At 40.1% G+C, this 15088-nt stretch overlaps 1 protein-coding gene across 2 annotated transcripts in view; it reads right to left on the bottom strand.

The window, feature by feature from the left end:
• FGF13 (fibroblast growth factor 13) overlaps positions 1 to 15088 on the bottom strand; it is a 476517-nt gene that overhangs the window by 151325 nt on the left and 310104 nt on the right. The gene's annotated exons all lie outside the window — the stretch shown is intronic.

Here is a 15088-nt window from a genome sequence, read left to right as displayed (position 1 = left end):
AGCCGAGTTCTATCTCAGGGTGGGAATGTGAGGACATGAATTTGGAGCTGGACAACATGGACTGACTTGAAAGAATGTATCACAAGGTAAAATGAGCAAGAGCTACCATCAGATTATGGTGGCTTCCTAGAATAGCACAGCCTGTGCGCCTGTTGGTGGCAGCTGCCTTCGCAGAAACACACAACTTGCTGTCTATATTCAGAGTGCATTGATGCAGCCCTTGTCAACACTTGCAAGTGTGGGAAGTGCTTTTCTCCCCATGTGGTCTCCCACCCACACATCTGTACTTCCTTGCATAGCTTCTCTACCTGAGAAACTGCGTTGATACTACTTTGAGGAAACCACTCTGCACTGTGGTCCCATCAGAGGGTGTAATCCCAGGAGGAAGTGATTATCTCTGGCGCTGGAGACAGGCCATATAGGGCACAAGCATTTGAGATTCTTTGCAAGTCATGTGCCCTGCTGCACTGCACTCTCCACATCCCTTAACCATGAGCAAACACTATAGCAAACTTGGGGCATTTCTCTCGCAAAGCAAAATGGAGCACAGCACCCAGAGCATGCTTAGGAAATGTCAAAGTCATCAAGTCAAGCTATCTCAAAGCACATTCCCACTAAGAACTAAGGCCACGCTATATTTTAGCAAAACATGGAATGCTCACACCCTTGCTCTCTCCCTGAGTATAGCCTTCAAGGCCCAGAACAAATGCTGCCTCCTGCAGGATGCCCTCATCTACTGTAGTCTTCAATCTCTCTCTTCTCAGACTTTCATTTGCACTTACCATTTACTACCACACTTCCAATTGCTCACTTTTGCTTCCTAAATTGTTCTAAGATGGCTTTCTGCCTCTGAAGCCAGACTGGAGGCTCTTTTAGGATAAATACTGTATAATATATAGTAATGAACCACTTAGCTTGAGGTCAAACTTCTAAAAATCAACCATATAGGAGGGAGCTGTGAACAAACAACGGTTTCAGCACTGATTTATCCCTTTACTTCCATGTTCATAAAGCCAACTGCCTACCGAATATCCTCACGTTGATGTTTAGTGCACATCTCAAAATTGACATGATCATAAAATAACTCTGGATTTCCAACCCCACCATGACTCCATCCTGACCCCCCAATATGCCCCATCTTGGTAAATGGCACCACCATCCATCCAGTTGTTCAACCCCCCAAACCTAAAATTCATCCTTCATGCTTGTCTCTCCAACTCCCACATCCAATCCATTGGTAAATCTCATTAATTCTACCTATAAGATAAATGCCAAATCCAACACTTTTCATTTTCTCCACTGTCACTTTGGAGTCTAGACCAAACCACCATCATCTTTTGTCTATACCGTGCCAACTGAGCTCTTTCCTTCTGCTGTTGCTCCATTATAGTACATTCACTCTTATTCTCTCTCCCTACCCCATTTCTCCACCTCTTCCCCTGCCCCCACAAACATTTTAGTCAACTGAAACTTTGCTAAGAAATCCAAGTTGAACCAACAGCTGCCCCCTTGCTTCACTTTCTAGTTCTAGTCTCTAGAGCAATGCTGAGTTCCTGACACCCACTTATCAAAGGCAGGTAAGAGCTCTAAGTTCTTTCTTCTTTTTCTCCAAGATCCCCAGCTCTTCCAACTGTTCCTAACAAAAGACGCTTTTTTGACACCTTGACATCTCTGGGTGCTCTCCTCTAGATTCTCTCTAGTTGTTCATGTTTCCCTTAATTTATGATTCTTCTTCTCAAATGAAGAGAGTGCTACCTACAGGTTGGTCCAACCAAAGCAGTGCACTACTTGCTTCGATCTGGTCACCACACTTGTTTCAACGAAGCCTGGATTAATATGTTATTTTAATAGCTGCTAAGTAGAAAGTATTGGCTCCTATTAAGTTTATGGGTCAATCTAGATACCTCCTCCAGATATCAAACGTACTGCAGCTAAAGCAGATTTTTTTCTTAAATTTGACATATGTGATTCTACTGTTGAAGCTCAGGATAGCTTTTACTCTACTTGTTGAGTTTGGGCTGATCATTCCAGACTGCCAAAATATTTTTGAATCTTCATTCTTACCAGTCATGACTGTCATCCTTTATAACTATTCTCTTGGGTTTTGATAAGCTGTTCTTTGGCTTCAGTGAAGTCACTGATGAGAATAAATGAATGAATGAATGAATGAGTAAATGCTGGACATTTCATCTTGGAATACAACTGGAATAGGCTTGGAGCAGATTTGTTCTTCCCTTTTCTACTTGTTATAAATGTAAATGGCATTATCATTAAGTCCATTTGTCATGTTCTGAATAACTTCAACAGTTGAAAGAAAAATCTGATTTTCTTTAAGCTTTTTTACTCATAAAAGGCACAAAAATAGTCTTAGAGAAATGGAAGGACACTCCTTGTTTGTTGATGGAACGACTCAACAGTATAAAGATGTCATTTAATTTATCAGTTTAATTTATAAATTTAATGTAATCCCAATAAAAATATCAACAAGCCTTTTTACAGAGTTAGACAAGTTGTCACTGAACCTCACGTGAAAAAATTAATAATAGTCATGGAAACACAAAGATGAAAAACTATGAGCACATAGTAGCCCTACCAGACAATAAAATGTATTATAAAGTGTCTGTAATTGATAGGTGTGATACTAGTGCATCAATAGAGACCATTAAAAAAGAATAGAAAGTTCAAAAGTAGACCCAAATAAATACGGAACTTTAGTATATAATAAAAGTCATATCTTGAATAACTGCAGCAAAGACAGGCTTTTTTGATAGATGGTGCCGGGACAAAGGTTAGCCATTTGGAAAAAAAGATAAATTAGATCCACACCTCACAGCATACATAAGAATAGTTTTTTTGGAGAGGGAGAGAGAGAATCTTAAGCAAGCCCTATGCACAGTGTGGAGTCCAATGCGGGGCTTGATCTCACAACTCTGAGATCATAACCTGAGACCAAACCAAGAGTTAGACGCTTAACTGACTGAGCCACCCAGGCACCCCAAGAATAAATTTCAAATGGATCAGGAATCTAATGCAAAGTGAAACCATACAAGCACTAGAAGAAAATATGGGTGAATTCCTCTTTAAGCTGGTATAGTAAGAAGTCTTTTAGCTAGAACTCCGAATGCAAAAACAATAAAAGATACGGTTGTTAAACCTCACTATATAATAGTACTTTAAAAAACCTAACGAATGTCAATAAATACCGTAAACAAAATGAAAAGATAACTGACGAACCAAGAGAAATACTGCAACATGTATGACAGATAAGTGACTACTCTCTCTACTGTATAAATAAATCTCAAATTTTGAGGGGAAAAAAACCCCAAATTCCAGATACAAAAATGTGCAAAGGTATGGGTAATTCACACACAAAACAGATGTTAAAATGGCCTTTAAGCTTATGAAAAACATTCACCCTCACCCAAGTGATATGCACCTTAAGGACATGCAAGTTAATACGACATTAACAATCCATTTCTAACCTACCATACTGGCAAAAATTAAAAAGTGTAACACACTCTGTAGGTGAGGCTGTAGAGATAGACACTCTCACATCTTGCTGATGGGAATGCGAACTGGTACAACTCTTCCGAAGGGAATTTGGCAATATTTAACCAAATTATATGTGTACTTACATTTGGACTCAGCAATCCCACTTGTCAGGATTTTTCCTGAACATATATCTCCAACAATATGAAGACACAGAAGCACAAGGTTACTTACTGCAGCACGGTAATTGCAAAAATATGGGAAACGGTGGTGTACCATAGAGTACTGTTCTTGTCATTTTTTGGAGTCTGAAATCATGTCAAAATTAAAAGTAAAAAAAAAAAAGGATTTTTTTTTTTCCCCCTCTAAAGAGACCCTCATAAGTTTATCAGGAATTTTCAAGACTCCCATTGTCGAAGTATCCATCTCACATTGCATTTTAAAAATAGAGCATCAAGGCTTTGACGTATAAGTGAGCAGGATATTTAACAAATCATTAATCACACTGTTGTAGTCCTCTTCAGGCTGACAATAAATTGTAGAAGAAGTCGGTCAATCAATCCATGCCACTTATCTCGAGAATTCCTACTGTGAGGAGAGTACTCCAGGAGGTCATATATGACATTAGGGCAAAAGCAATGGAGGTGGTTCTGGTGGTTCTTCCACGTCTCCCTACGACAAGTTATTTAGTACCTTTGAGTCCAGCTTAGTGGGACTTCATTCTACTGTCAGGGTGATAAAAGCATGGCTGTAGCAGCTGGGCTCTCATCCTCGGGTATGGGAAGGACAAGCCCCAAGCCCTTATGCCCTCAAGTTCCCTGCAGGTTGATTGCATCAGCCTAGGCCAGCTACAGAGTCTGAACTTGGCTTCATCTGAAGTTCAGACAGGCACAGGAAGACTGGGGGTTCTGCCTCCCTTTTAGAATGCAGAGGCCACCTATGACTGTCTCACACTTCTGCATGAATTGGCAGGCTAACTTTTGTAAAATGTTACCACTTCTCTGTAGGGAGCATGTATGCTTTCCTGCTGAAAGAAATGCAGTATATCAGGGATGCTGGAGAGGCAATATATAGAGGAATGGATGAAAAGTTAGGACAGCTGAAACTGCTAAGGTCTCTTCCCACTCAAAGACATCATGATTATACAGTTTAATTCCTCTGAAAAATTTCTGATGCCTCTTCAAGAAGTAATTATATGTACTGCCTCTGTGAGTCCTCCAGGTCTGCACGGAGGCCACGAGATTGAAGCTCAAGAAGTACGTGTTCGTCTACGACAAGGATTGGTAAGCTTCTGCTAAAAAGAATCAAATGGCAAATATTTCAGGCTTTGTGGGCCACATGGCCCCTGTTGCAACTACTCAATAGTGCGAAAGTAGCCATCAACAACATGAAAGTAAATGGGGGTGGCTGTGTTCCAGTAACATTCTATTTAGAAAAAAGAAAAAAAAAAAAAGATGGTGGGCAGGATTTGGCCTGAGGGCCACAATGCCTTGATCCCTAGTCTATGACATTCAAGGTGGGAGGCCAGGTCTTGACATCCTCAGCTCTGGCACCGCACCTGGAGTCCTCAAGGGTACTCAGTAAGTACTTGTTGAATGATTGTGCAGGTGACTGCAGGTCAAATGGTGTGGCTATGCCTGAAAATTTCAATGTATTTCATTTCTCACGGAGTATGAAGTACAGAAATAACCTTAAGCATAAATGCCATGCCCTCATCAATATAATGTCTGAATAACTTCTACAACATTCCCACCAAGATGTAGTCCATTTCTGCTTGAATATGGAAATTCCCCGTCTCTTAAGTTACCCTAATTCATTTTAGGAAGGCTGTGCTCTTTGGAAAGAATTTCTTATACTGAGCCAAAATTTGTCTCCTTTAATTGGTCCTGGCACCTCCTAATCACTCCCCTGAAATCATAAACTATGGGCCAGAAAGGACCTTAGATTTCACCTAGTTCAGATTCTTCATTCTACAGATAAGAAATCAAAGCTCAAAGAGATACAGAGAGTTACTCACAGTAGCCCAGCCTGTCAGCAGCAAAACTCTTAAGTAGGTAATTTGATGTGTGCTGGCATCCCTTGCTGGATTCCCTGCAGATTTGGTAAAAATAAATCATCTTTCATTTACTTCTGGAGTACTGTTTTCTTTCCTCTTCTTTCAGCAGAAATACTTTTCTTAAAACGAATCTTAAAATAAAATGAAATGGGTGTACACTTGTTTATATCCAGCCAGAAATGTGAATTGGGATGTAGTATAGGAAGCGCTGGGCTAGGAGTCAGGAGACTATTGTATTCATCACTAAATCAGCTGAGGTAACGTGGCCAAGTGGTTCAACCTCTTCGGATTCAATTAGGTGATTTATCTGGCCCCGTCTAGTTCTAGGATTCAGTCCTTCAAATGAAAAAAGTAGAATATTTCAAAGCACAGAATGGGCACCTCCACCCCCCTCCAAAGCCTAATTTCTTTCCTTTCAGAAAATATTTCAGCTTTCATAGTGGTTAAACCCATGGGCTCCCGAGACTTGGGTTCAAATCCCAGATCTGCCACTTACTTGCTTTGTGACCTGGGTGCAGGACATTCAGTCTCTTTGAGGTTCAGTATCCTTATCTGTAAATTGAAGAGAACAGTACCTACCTCATAGGGTTTATTGTGAGGACAAGAGATGCATTACATAAACAAGATATATAAATAGTATACAGTAGTGTTCAATACATGGAATCTGTCACTAACCTAAGAATTCTGGGAAAAACTGTGAGGCAGAAACACAAACTGTAAGACTTGCTGTGTCTGTGGGTGTGGATAAGGAATGCTTCTAGCCGCTACAAGATGGAAAGTCCTGCTAGAAATGAAACTTCCGAAGGACAAACCCTTCATCTTTTGCCCTCATGTCATAAAGCCTCCAGACTTTTCTACGTGATCTGTAGCCTCTCATCCTTCAAGGTCTTCATTCATAAAGGTATGGCTCAAGTGTGGAAGCCATCTCCAACGTCTGCTTTCAGAATTCTAGTTTTAAAATGCAACATTAGAAGCAATGGCCACGTGGCCTTTTGGTGTTATTACCCAATTATGATAGGATTATTGATGGCCAATAATTTCTTCCCCCAAACAGGAAACTTTTAATAATGGAGGCTGACTCTAAGCAATGTTTAAAATTGGTGCACCTACAGCTTATTTTTCCATTCTCTGTGGAAGAAAAATCGCTTCTTTTAAGAACGTTAGGAAAATCTGTTATGTTAATGATACTCATTACAAAACTACATATTGTACTCACACACACTACAAGTAATAACTTGAAGGTGGGATATTGTAATATGCGCTAAAGAATCAGAAAATAACCCTAACAAGTTAGGCCAAGCGTCTTTTTAAAATAACCAATTAGGCCAAAGATCAAGCCAAAACTTGAATCCACAGCTTCTACCACTTCTGTGTGTTGGAGGCACTCAGATTCTCGGGAGTTAATCAATTTGTGTCCGTGGGAAACAAGTGAAATCAAATAGAAATCACAGTACAAATGGTAGGTACACAACATTAAAAAAAGAATGAAGATGTAAGACAAAACTTGTTTTATTCAGGCAAACAGAAAGTGCAAGGTAGAGATCATAAAGAATTCTAAAGAGGTAGCCAAAAGGATTTTCTCTTCTCAAAAATCCTATCAATTACAAGACAAAACATCAACTTTGATTCAAGTCATCAATGCAATTTCATCTAATTCATCTATTGTTCCATTCCACAAACATTTACTGAGAACCTGCCATATGCCTAGTGCAGTGCAAGGCACCGAAGGTGTATAAGACAGAAGTCCCATCCTCCAGGACATAGGTAGGCAAACTTTCCCTGTAAAAGGCCAAATACTAAAAGTTTTTGCCTTTGTGAGTCATTCGGTCTCTGTTGTGACTATTCGGCTCTGCCATAGAGCATAAGCACAGCAATAGACAGTATGTACATGAGAGAGCGTATTTAGTAAAGTGTACAATTTGGCTTGTGGTCTATAGTTTGTGACCCTTGTTCTGAGTTCTGAGACTAGTTATGAGCCAGATCAACTCACATCTGAAGATACTACAATGGGAAAGCATTTCATTTGAGATATGAATAGGGACATTAGTGTTACCTGGCAAAGGGCTAGTGGAAGGCTTCTTATAGTAAATAGCATTTAGTCTGAGCCCTGAATAAAGAGTAGGATTTGGAAGAATGTAGTACAAGTGAACTTGTAGAGAGTTGTTTGTACATGATGCTCTTAGAGAACAGAGAACAGTCCAGTGTGTTTGAAGCACAGGAGGACCAGCAGAAGAGGCTAGAGAAGTTGACAGGGACCAGGTCAGAGAAGACCTAGCAGGCCATATTGAAGAAACTGGGCTTTCTCCTGAAGTCAAGAGTGGGCACTGAAGAATTTTTACCAAAATCCTTCAGGAACCAGTGAGGATGATGGGCTCAGGTGAAGTGGGAGAAGATGAATGACAAAGAAGTCGGATAGGAGAATGTGGTAATTGTCCAAACAACCAATCTAAGCTTTCAACTAAGGCTTTATTGGTTACCTGGCAAGAGGAAATGCACTCTGGAGATAATTTAGACCTGCGTGGTCCAATATGGTAGCCACCGGCGCTTGAAATGAGGTAATACAACTAAGGAACTGAATATTTAAACTGTTTAAAATTTAAATTAAATTTTAAATGTAAAAGCCAGTATTCAATTCAGTTATTGCGAATATTCAAGTATGTTTGGAACAACTTGGATAATATGGATCTGCTTTTTCAACCCTAAATTTGATGAAATCAAAATATAGGCTAAATATTTCCAATGAATATTTGGTATCGGCAGTGATATGTGCTGTAAGTGTAAAATGTATAGATTTTAAGGACTTAGGATTTAAAAAGTATACTTACTAAAATTTTTTGTCATGATTAAATGTGAAATGATAATATTTACACTATTTTGGACTAAATAAAATATATTATTCAATTTATATTTACCTAAAAGTTTCTTTTTGTTTTTTCAGTGTGGTTGCTAGAAAATATAAAATTACACACGTGGTTCCTATTACATTGCTATTGAAGAGCACTGCTTTAAAGGGAGAATTTCTATGATTTAAGGACTACATGGGACAGAGTGGGGGTATTGCTAGTGATCAGATTGAATGATATGTGGAAAAGTATAAAAGAAAAATGATTTTAATGCTTTCAAAAAGAAAAAAATAAATCAAATGATCTTCCCATAGTCGACATGCGCAACCAAGTTTCTTTAATCTGGGAAGGAGAACCAAGGTTCATATGCTCTGCAGCCCTGTACCCAGTACCTAGTATAGGTCCTCATAAATGGAAGGCATATGATATCTGTTGGCTATTACCTGATGGTGAAGTTCACATGATCATGAATACACATCAAACCTCAAAATCAAATCAAGTCAAGAAATGTGATAGTTCTCTGTCTTAGATATCTGTGCTTGGTTAGAACCACTCTAAAGCAAATAGGAAGCCTCCTTTATATCTCCCTGCATAAATAAGGACAGATGTAACCACCATATTCTTATTAAAGGAGTCAAAATAATTCCTTACTTTCACTTTGTTACATATAGCAATGCTAAGGTTTGTCAACAACTTTCCAGGACCAGAGTTACAGGTAGTGGGATGGGAAATTTACAAGACTCCTCCAAGGCAGTCAAGGCCCTGATGGAAACAAGTTACTAAAAGTGACCTGGGTTCACTGAAAGAGAAGGGTCATCTTGTATGGGCAGCTTTCTAGAAGGAAACAGGTGGCCCATTCAAGGGAGTAACTGAAGAGTGTCTAATAAAGGAACCATTTACAGAAACAAGGGTAGCATTCAGAAGACCCTTATGAAATAGTGAAGCTCCCAGGGATTAGAGAGTAGAAAGTCATTACCTCACTTACACCTGAAAGGACACGGGGAGAGTTATTACTGGAAGCCAGAGAGAGCCGTAGCCTTGGAAGAAGGGCCACCTGAAAGAAACTGTGGCCAAAGATAGAGGAATCCCAGGCTTTCTCTCCTCCTGTCCTCCCATCTCTTGTCATTGCTCTGTAATGGCCTGTTCTAATTGAACCATCTTGAAGCCTGAAGGCAAAGGTTTCTGGATGATTCACTTATCCCACACCTTATGGTCAGAGAAGTTCCAAAAAAAAAACCGGTAGAGAATGGATCTAGAGGGGCAAATGGGGACTATTTGCCTTCCAAATTCATTCTTCGGACCAGGTGTATAATCTGTAAATCTACAGTAGAAATTAAAACACAGGCATAACCTCTGTCCAGATGATGAGGAACCTAATGAAAAATCAATTAATAAGATAAAAATGAAAACACACAGTTGCTTACACTAGATAAACACTACAAAAATATCTGGAAATTGAGTGGGATTGACTTACATTATTCTTTGGAACAACCTGCCTAGCCCATCATTTCCTTCTTCCTTTTTTTTCCTTTCTAAAATAGAGAATTCTTCACATGTTCTGGCATGGAGGCTTCAAAATGGACAAAATGTGTTAAATCAGTGGTTCTCAACTGGGAGTGTTTTTGCCATTCTACCCCACCCCACTCCACCCCCGAGCACACATGGTATTCTAGAAACATTTTTGGTTGTCACAACTTGAGGGCAGGGGTGGTGTGCTGCTTGTATGTCAAGGATAAGAGACCAGGGATGTTACTAAACATCCTATGACAGAAAGGACAATCACCCACAATAAAGCTCTCTGGCCCCAAATGTCAATAATGTTGAGAGACCATGTTTTAAAAGCAAGTATTGTGGTTGATTTAAGAAAGTGAGAACATGAAAAAAGAGGGGAAAAAAAATTCAGAGATTCTGTATACCGAACCAAAGAACTTAAAAAAGAAAAAAACTGGTATTTTAACTTAACAGAAAATACATTTACTCTGAGATAGACTGTTTCTGCAACATGAAATCAAAATAGGCCCTGAAATTAAAGTGACTTTCTTAAAGTGTTCAGATGACTGTTTTGAAGCCAGGCCTTCATCTGTCAGACTGCTCACTAATGGGGTCATTTTACTCATCCATGAGAATTCTCAGACAACTGGTAACAACGTATAGTATCTTTCACCCTACTTGCTTCTGACTGAATCCTGGCATTCAGATTCTTAAAAGAAAGAGTGATCAACTGGAGGTAATGGTCATAAGATAAAGTTTCTTCACAGAGACTCTTGAGGACATTAGTAAAGGTTTTTACACATCTGAAGGCGACTGAGCTTGTTCTGCAGAGTCCTACGGGGGCGGGTGGGGATAGAAGGAAAAACTAAAATCAATTCATAACGACAAAAGCCGACTTTCCCTCCGTCTTCTCCCATGGAATATTTCAACAATCCTAACAGTTAGGTACTAATATTCTGACAATTTTACATATGTGGAAACTCAGGCTCAGAGAGGTTAAATGCCATGCCAAAGGTCAAATATCTGCTCAGTGGCTAAGTGGGGATCTTAACCACTTTGTTCAAGATAGAGGTATGGACAGTATGAAATGATTCAAGCAAGAAGAAAAGAGGACATTTGAAGAAATTGACCTTTTAGGTCATTTCTAAACCTGAGAGTGCCAACAAGTGAGGAACTGAGTAGAAAATCCACTTTTGGAAGAAAAGGTTTGATCTCCCTGCAGGAAAAACAAAGCAAGGTTTTTGGGGTATCTGTAGCCAGTGACTAAGATGTAAATAAACTATTAGTTATCGCAAGGTTGCCAAACTCAAAAGTAAGCAACAATCCAGGCCCTTGGCTAAGGGAGCCCTGCATACTTCCTTCCTCCTCAATCGGAGGAATGCCTCAATTGATTGCCTACCAACATCATAGCCCCAACCCTTCCAACAGGACTGAGGCTGTACCAGTCAGATTCTCTTCTTGTCTGCAACTGTTCATTAAATGCTGAAGCCATGCTTTGCATCTTGGATGAAAGAGTAAGTTGATGATAATTACTGCCTCTAAGTTTGCTAAGTGGCCTCATACACATTGAACAGGGAAGATGGCAGAGTTTGTCTTTCAAATTGATGAGAAATCACTAAAATCATTCATGCCCTCACAGAGAGATGAGAGAAAAGTGGCCGAGAAGGGGTTCTGCTCATTGGAGTCAATTATTTTTAAGAGGCTACCTCCCCCTTATAATCAAGAAGCTAAAAGTTTCGATTTCTTAGCATCAATTGGAACAGAAAGGAGGGAACCGAATATTGTATTAACTTCCCATATTTAGAATGTCTAAGAGAGGAACATTGCTATTTAATGGCTTTAAAAATAATCTTTAATCTCCAGTCATGTGATAAAAAATTCGGTTAAAGTGAACACCGAGTTCTTCAACTGGTGGGTGGTGTCACGAGGCCCTATTAGTTGTCCATTACCATGACTGTTAGGCTTTTAATGAGTACCCAGCCATTGCAGATGCCAAGTTTCACTCATCTGAGTCCTCCAGGAGTTCCAAGTATAGCAGATGGAAAAGCAAGTCAACAATGAACATACAATGTGGGACAGTACATATAAAGGCTAAGGGATCACCAATTCTGCCCAGAGGAATGTGGGGATGAGAAAAACATCACCGATCAAGGTGTACCATTCTAGGTCTTGTAAAGAAGGGAGAAAGGCAGGGAAAGCAGAGGAACCAGCATGAACATGGTCATGAGGCACAAAACTCCACAGCATAAGTGGGGAATGCTAAGTGGTCCGGAATGCCTGGAACAAGGGTTTCTTCAAGAGGAAATGAAACTGGGAGAGCTTGGATTCAGTTACAATGTATTAAACACTGAGAAAAGGATTGGACAGGACATTATAAGATCCAAACTTGTATGTGTAGAGGTAAAGGGCACCTTGAAGGTATTTCAGCTCAATTCCCCCATATAATTATTCCTACGACTACTATAAGTACTATAAATAATACCATGACCACAGCCGTCATCATTTTTGAGCACTTACTAGGTTCTGGTTTCTATGTTTGATGACACACCTTTGTTCAGTGATAAGCATTATTTCATTTGATCCTCAAAAGAACCATATCATATCCATATCATCGCACCCATTTAAGAGATCAGAACATTTCACTAATGGATTATTTTTATACAGGGGACAGAGCATGGGAGTGAACCAAAACTCACTTTCCTATATTCTCTACCTCTGCCAATTAGCACCACGATGTGTCCAGTCTCCAGAGTTCCTTTACCTGAGCATATTTATATTCCAAAAGACAGCATAGCCCGTGGGAAGGAAAATGCTAGAATTGTAAGGGAGAGAAGTCTGATTGAGAATGAGGTCATCAAAGAGGCAGGAAGAATGGTCTGTGGCACATACAGGATGGGGGATTGCCTCTGAGCAGGAAGAGATACATCTCCTGTGACAAGGGGAATGGGAGAGAGGGCAACTACAAGCGCTGGTAAGTCTGAAGGTGCAGAAGGGGGAAGCTGTGGGCGTTCACCAGGACTTTTTTCTGCAACATTGTGAATACATTCACTGAAAAGGTGTGATGGTTAATTTTATGTGGCAACTTGACTGGGCTGAGGGATTCCCGAATAGCTAGTGAAACATTATTTCTGAGTGTGTCTGTGAGGGTGTTTCCAGAAGAGATGAGAATTTCAATCAATGGACTGAGCAAAGAAGATCACCCTCCACAATGTCGGTGGGCATCATCCAATCCATTGAGGGCCTGAATAGAGCAAAAAGATGGAGGAAGGGGGAATCGGCTCTCTGCATGGACTGGGACATCCACCTTCTGCCTTCCTATGTTGGTGTTCCTGGTTCTCAGGGCTGACGACTCTGACCAGGATTTACACCATTAACACACCCCTCATACCGATTTTCAGGCCCTTGGACTCAGACTGGAATTTCTACCATTGGCTCCTCTGGTTCTTAAACGTTTGGACTTGGAATGAATTACACCATCAGCTCTCCTGGTTCTCCAGCTTATAGACAGTAGATTGGGGGACTTCCTGGCCTCTATAATCACGTGAACCAATTCTTATAATTGAAATCTCTCTTTCTTCCTCCCTTCCTATTGGTTCTGTTTCTCTGGAGAATCCCGAGTGATATGGTAGGCTTCAGATAAGGCAGAGGCTTCAGCCAAATGGCAGAGGTTTAGGCTATCTGCCGTGGGAGATGAAATAGGGAGACAACAGGATACGCGACTGACCTGATGACTTCAGTGGCTATATATAATCATGGATACATTTTGCCTACTCACTTTCCAATGTAAAGGGTCCAAAGGTGAAATTCTTCTGTTACTGTGTCCCAGATATAAACAATCTAAAAAGTTAGAACATGACCAACTACTACACTTTTTGTAAAAACTGAACTTTTGGAGGTCAAAAGTTAAGGGATAACAGAGTATATAATAATAACTTCTTACTCTCCGTGATAAAAAAAAAAAAAAAAAAACACACATCTTAAAAGTAGAGCTGTGTCAAAGACCTTGGCCACAAATACAAGCCAGATTTCACAGAATTCTGCCTATATTCTCTCTAAGCATGTTCAAAGAGCCCATCTGATAACATTTGGCCTTTAAAGAGAAGGAATCAAGAGTGGTTAGGACTTTCCATATGAAAAACCCTCTAATAAGATCTAAACTCACATCCCTTCCTTCACTTACCCTATAGCTTCGCAACCCCTAAGGAAAAGGAATACTGTCTTTCTGCTTCAGTGAGCAGGCTACTACATATTGCTGCAAAGGAATTATACGCCCTATTTGACTTGTGCTTAAGAATGGTATTTGTGCTCAAGCATTTTCTCCTTTGGGCATTTCCTCCACCACACAGGTAGCTCCCAATCCATGTCTTATGCAGACAGGACCACTAGCCCAAGGAGTTGAGTAAAGTGTTCCTTTAAAGAAGATGACTCTCGGCCCACTGAAAACGATCATAGGAAGGTTGGACCATCAGTTTCACTCATCTTCCCTTCTCCTACTCATTAACTGCAGCACCTCGGTTGTGAGTGATAAACATGGTGGTCAAAGTAACTGTTCTGATGGTCTTAGAGGAGTTACTCACTGGGGCAAAATATATATCAAGAGAGAGTAGTTAAAGACTATGGTCTATGGAGTCATGCAGATCTGGGTTCAAATCCCAGCTCCACAATTTACTAGCTACTTGGTCTTGGGAGAGTAAATTCAAATTCATGCTCCAAGTCTCCATTTTCTTATCTCAAAATTGGGGACAAATAATGAGATCAACCTCACAGTATTGTTGGGGGGATTACAAAAGGTAATGCATATAAAGCCTTAGCTGGGTACCTGGCACGCAGTGGTGCTCCATAAAGTGCAGCTAAGTGAAAATAATTCAGTGCTTCCTCTTGCCTGTGTTTCAGAAGAAAAGTAACTTGTCCTTTACCTCTCCAGGCCCTCGTTGATAAACATGCAAACCCTTTCAAAATGGATGGCTATGATTAAGAACTTGACCTCTGGACTCTACTGCCCGAGCTTGAGTCCCTGTTCTGCTACTTACAAGCTACCTTTCTAAGCTCCAGTTTTCTCACCTGTAAATGAAGTATGTATGTCAAGTACAGTGATTGGTATGTGGTTATGCTAAAAATGTAGGCAATTGATATTTTACTGTAGGCTCACTCTTAGCTCATGGAGTAAAGATGACATTTTCCAGAGGCAGTCTGACAAATTCTAGGTTTC

This window comes from Halichoerus grypus, chromosome X (assembly GCF_964656455.1).
Source record: "Halichoerus grypus chromosome X, mHalGry1.hap1.1, whole genome shotgun sequence".
In the NCBI taxonomy this organism is placed as follows: Eukaryota; Metazoa; Chordata; class Mammalia; order Carnivora; family Phocidae; genus Halichoerus; species Halichoerus grypus.
The sequence above is the reverse complement of the archived record's forward strand: the minus strand, read 5'-3'. Positions and strand labels throughout refer to the sequence as shown.